Source organism: Myodes glareolus, chromosome 3, assembly GCF_982192425.1.
Source record: "Myodes glareolus chromosome 3, mMyoGla1.1, whole genome shotgun sequence".
In the NCBI taxonomy this organism is placed as follows: domain Eukaryota; kingdom Metazoa; phylum Chordata; class Mammalia; order Rodentia; family Cricetidae; genus Myodes; species Myodes glareolus.
Window position 1 is genome coordinate 49,075,120 of NC_142028.1, and position 5,755 is coordinate 49,080,874.

General features: G+C 45.1%; 1 long non-coding RNA gene across 1 annotated transcript; it reads right to left on the bottom strand.

Annotated features, from left to right (window-relative positions):
• Window positions 1–347: 347 nt before the first annotated feature.
• On the bottom strand, window positions 348–5,505 carry LOC148122653 (uncharacterized). The gene is made up of 2 exons (XR_015737469.1): window positions 5,290–5,505; window positions 348–2,355 (listed from the first exon to the last, which is right to left on the bottom strand). It is a non-coding gene; the product is annotated as an uncharacterized LOC148122653 (long non-coding RNA).
• Window positions 5,506–5,755: the final 250 nt, after the last annotated feature.

Genomic DNA, 5,755 nt, shown 5'->3' on the forward strand with positions numbered 1-5,755 from the left:
GGGCAGGAACTTAAGAGGTGAGTAAACAGCCACAGGGCAGGACATACCACTCTCTAGAACCTCCACAGTTAGACAAAACCCCAGGCACCTCTCCCATCTCTCTCGGCTTTTCTAGCCACCCAGTAGGGAGATTCCTAAAGGTAGGTTCCCACAAAGCCTAAACCCAACCAGTGGCCCATCCAAACTACTAGCCACACCCTGCCCTCAAACCTGCCTACCCTCCTGCAACCTCAGTGGAACTCTGAAACACAGCTAGTAATTAACTGTCCAAAACTGAGAGGACTTATAGGTGAGTGAATGTTGTAGTAGGCTGATTGTTCATTTCCAGACCACCCAGAATCCAGAAATAATCATAGAAAAACTGTATTATTTGAGATACTGTTTGGCCAATAGCTTAATGTTAACTCTTACATCTTAATTTAACTCATCTCCATTAATCTGTACATCACCATGAGGTCGTGGCCTACCAACAATGTTTAGGCATGTCTGTCTCTGACAGCAAATACATGAATTCTCTCTTTACTCCACCTTCTTCCTTCCTGCATTCAGTTTAGTTTTCCCTGCCTACCTTAAGTTCTGCCATATCAATAGGCTAAGGTAGTTTCATTATTAACCAATGGTATTCACAGCATACAGAGAGAAATCCCAAATCACCACCCCTTTTCTGTTTAAATAAAAAGGAAGGCTTTATCCTTATCACAGTAAAATTACATATAACAAAACAGGTATCAAGCAAGAATTACAGTTATAATATTCATATCTATTTTATCTCTTATTATAACTAAGAAAAACTATAACTATAAATTCTTCAACTCCATCAAAGACTCCAGAAGGATATAATATTACATAAGGATAAAGGATGTGCATTGTAATCAACTTCCAAAACTCTAGAATTGACAGAGACATATCATTGTCTGGACAGTCACCCAAAGTTCCTCTGTACCATTGGGGATTCCATCTTCAGCCTACAGGCCCATAGTATCCAGCAGACTTTTTCATGAAGCAGGAAATTTCAAAGACAGTTCTACCTTTATTGGAAGTTTGTCAGTCACTTTCTCTTGTGCTCTTCAGAATGTCTTGCAGACTCTTTAATGAAACAGGAACCCCAAAGGATTGTCTCACCTTTCAGGTAAGTTCAGCAGTAATTTCTCTGTGGGTCCTGCATATCCAGTTCATACGGCATAGTATCAAGCAGTCTACGCAAGAACAGTTTCTTGCCCAAATGGCTAGCAAACTCCATGAGGAGCTTCTTGATGTCCATCTTCCTCTTGAAGTAGACTGGAGCTGCCAGGAGCATATTTGTCTCACTGCCATGAAAAGACCTAAATTCTTTTTTTAAAATTTTTTTTATCACTTTATAAGTATTACTGTCACGCCTGCCTTGCCAGCAAGGATGACGCAATGCTGGAGCTCTTCTTGCAAGCAGTTTATTCAGGACCTTTTTACAATCACTTCTTCTTGCTTCTCTCTCTGGGTAAGCTCCTCCCAGCCCTTAAGTAGGCCTGGCCCGCCAATCCTGGAATGCTGCGTGGGCACTGTCCATAGGTCCACATGATCGCAAGCAGCTTACGATCATGGCGTGATTCCGGCCTTAGCCAAATACGGTGTTGTTTACCAGGGAGAGCACTCGCTTTTGGGATAGCGGAGGACAGAAGCCAGCGCCATTTTCAAGGTGTGGCTCCACGCAGCTCTCCACAGCTCCCCCTTTTTGTTTTGCAAAGCAGCAGGCAAGAGTAGAGGTCTGATCTCTGTTAAAAATGAAGCATGTACTAATGTTTATCCAGGTGTCCTCTACCCAGAAAACACTAGACCCGCTTGTTGCCCTTTTCACAGAGGCAGGACATAGGCACTGACCTATGTGCAATCAGACTTGCACCTCTTGAGGTAGATGTAATTACCCTCAAGTGCAGTGTGTGAGCCTCGCATCCCGTGCTTATATATCTTTTAAAGTAGTTAACCAAGCTTGGGGGGACTGTCCTGCTTCGATAGCTGTGAAGGCTTGAATGATCATAGCTGCATTGTGACGTTGTGAGGCTCTCATGCGACAAAAGCATCACAGACTTGCCAGGGAAGCAAGCACCATGAGGCCTGTCAGGGCTCCTATTCCTGCCCACTCCTTAAGATGACTAAAAGTCCATTTCAGCATAATAAGAAAAGCATCAGCAGTAGGTAGTTCTAGCTGTGTGGCATTCATGGAAACAATCTGGTTGTTCATTGGCCTGGATCAGCAATGGAGACATCAGGACCGTCATCATCAATAGGATCGCAGTCAGAGGCTTCATCTTGCTTGTGGTTCCTCTGCACTTGTACTTTTCTCACCAAGTGCTCTGGCACCCAAATAGGGTCCAGACGATCCTGTGGAAAAACACAAACAGAACCTCGTGACCAGGCTAGCACAGGATCGGGTCCATGCCAGACCCCTGTCAGACTATCCTTCCAAAGCACCAAGCTTTTGGAGGGACCAGACCAATTGGAATGCCTGTTTGCAGCTGATTGGGCGGAGCAATCCAAATTTAAGAAATTTAAGGTAGATAGGGTTAGGGAAAGTCTATTCTTAGGGGATTGTGCATGTGCTATTCCCCCTTTTTGTTTTAAAAGCATCTCTTTTATGGACCGGTGGGCATGTTCTACGATGCCCTGTCCTTGTGGATTGTAGGGTATGCCATGTACGAGTTGTACACCCATATGTTGACAGAATGATGTAAACGTTTGTCCCGTATAGGCAAGTCCATTATCTGTTTTAAGTTGAGAAGGTTTGCCCCATGCCGCCCAAGCCTCTAGGCAGTGGGCAATAACATGGTTGGCCTTTTCCCCTGTCATAGGTGTGGCATGGATGATGCTAGAGCAGGTATCAACCGAAACATGTACATATTTCAAAGTTCCAAATTCAGAAATATGATTAACATCCATCTGCTAAACCTTTTGAGGTAAAAGACCTTGGGGATTTACTCCAAGCATGGGAGGATGGTGATATACCACACAGCTTGAACAATCAACAACTATCTTTCATGCATCAGCATGAGGGAGGGCAAATTTATGTTGCAAGGTTTTGGCATTGACATGATATTCCTTATGAAATTCATATGCTTTTTGCCAAGTGGAGGCAAGAAACATCCATTCCTGTTTGGTGCATAAATCCACCGTATTGTTTATGGGCACATAGATGCTGTGCAAAAAAAGGATGTTTGTGTTGGCAAATTAACAACTGCAGCTGAACAAATAGAGAATGTACAGGGCTGGAGGTTTTGATAGGTTCAGCACACTCACGACGTTTCAGAGTGTTTACCACATAACAGGAATCCGAAACCAAATTGAACGGAAAAGGGCAAGACTTAAAAACCTCTACTACAATCAATAACTCTACTTGTTGAGGAGCTCCAGGAGAAAACTGATGTTTAACAGGATCACTGGAGTCTATCATATATGCTCCACACCCAGTTTTTGACCCATCGGTAAATATGACATTAGGACAGGGAATGGGATGGGAGGCGGTGATCCTGGGAAAAATCACCGGATATTCCTTTAAAAAAGTCATTGTTTGCTGCAGCGATAGCAGGCCCCATCAGCGGAATTTCCGCCTCTAGTCAGCCTCAGCACTGCTGCAGCAAGGCCTGCATTTGTCAATGACCCTCCCAGTTCCCTACATACTCTTATCCAGTACTCTATTCCTCTATGTTTATGTGGGGTAATGGCGGCTCTGCATTCTTTTGTGCACTGTTCATAAATCAATTGTTTTAGCATGGGCAGAGCAGAGTTCAAATCCTCAAATATCTTACCTGTCGCCTCCATTATTCGTGCCACAAAATCAGAAAAAGGCTCAGTAGGGCCTTGAATAATTTTTGTTAAATTTCCTCTCACCTCTCCTTTGTTAGGTACTGCCTTCCAGGCTCGAACGGTGATAGCACTAATTTGCTCATACACCTGATTTGGATATCCATTTTTGTTATTAGCAAATCTGCCTTGTCCTAGCAACATGTCTGCATCCCAGACAGCCTGGGGTCCTCCTGTGGCCTGATTTATAGCGGCCTGTGCATGCGCAAATTCAAATAGGAAAGCCTTCCATTCTAAATACTGTCCGGGGGACAAACAAGCCTTGGCAACATTTGTCCAATCAGTTGGTGTCATAGCAAATCTTGTTAAGGATTCCACCTGGGCCACTGTAAAAGAGGCTGTAATGCCATAGGTCCGGACAGACTCAGCTAGATTTTTGACCGTTTTAAAATCCAATAATTCATGGTACCTATTTCCCTGCTGATCCTGGAAGACGGGAAAAGCCACCATCATTCTTGCCCCTCCTTGAGTTATCATTTCAGTTCAGACCTCTCTCCATACTGCGGGATTTAAGGAACTTCCTCCAGGATGGCTGAATGAGTTTACGACTGTAGCCTCTCTAGTCTCCAAATAAGGAGGAGGAGCTGTTGGGGTAAGGTTCCTTCTCTGATCTTGACCTTTCTTTATTCTCCCTTTTCCATGTAGTTTCACCCTTTCGAAAGCTCTTCGAGCCGCTTCTATAGCTTCCACATCGTCACTTTCCCTTCCTGACTGGCTAGAGTCAGGGCTATCAGACTCATTGAGCTCAGAGAGACTGGGGTACAATTTTGTTCGGTCATTCTTTTTACTCCTTTCTGACTGTGCTTTCTCCAAAGCCCCCTTTTCAGACCTCTCTTCTTGCAAAATTTCTAACCCATTCTCTACCTACCGCCTCACCACATTTCTGATCACCCAGGCAGCTCCATACTAGTCTCCAGATAGGTCTTACTCCACCCTTAAGTGTTCCCTGCTCTGTAGCAAAATCAAGTCCTTGCCTAGTTTTTCCTATGAAGGGATCGTAAGACTCCCAGAGACTGCAAACCAAGGAGCGATGGTGTCACATTCCTCCAGGAACCTCCCTAGGGTACTTTTCTTAATTTTTAGACCTTTTGAACGAAGCAGCTCGTTCAAAGCCAGAAAAATTGGGTGAGAAGAATTCCCCATGCCTATTCGCCAAGAATTCCCAATACACTCCCTACAGAAATAAGCAAAAATGACGAGCCAGAGCACTGTACTCAGGAGTACTCAAGCTGTCAAAAGCCAGTAGTAATCTGTCAACAGTATCCGGCGATTTTACTTTCGGTTTGCCAGGCTTGCGAACCAAATGTGCCCTACAGATCTGTAGCCCGTCCTCTGTAGTCCCGGCTCAACTTTCACTTTTGACCTGTCTGCTCTAGTTGCGGCTCTACTTTCTCCGCTTTCCCTTTGTTTACAGGCAAGAGCAAATAACCCACTTTTGAAATGGATCCCCAATCTTACCTTGAGAACTTTACCGGTGCACCCTCTGACTGACTGCCGCACGTTCTGAGCTCCACGGAGAGAAAGTGGACGAATCCCTGTATGTCACTTGTCGTTCCTTTCCCCTGTAACGTTCCGGGTTTTGGCACCAATTGTCGCACCCGCCTCGCCAGCAAGGATGACGCAATGCTGGAGCTCTTCTTGCAAGCAGTTTATTCAGGACCTTTTTAAAATCACTTCTTCTCGCTTCTCTCTCCGGGCAAGCTCCTCCCAGCCCTTAAGTAGGCCTGGCCCGCCAATCCTGAGCAGCTCTCCATATGTTACCAATCAAAGTTTATACTTCCTTCCCTCCTCCCCTCCTCTCACTTCCCTCCTGCTCCCACACACAACCACCTCTCCTCCTCCAGTCCTGAGAGAGGGCAAGGTACCCTGCCCTGTGGGAAGTCCAAGGTTCTCCCCCCTATATGCAGGCTTAGGAAGGTATGCA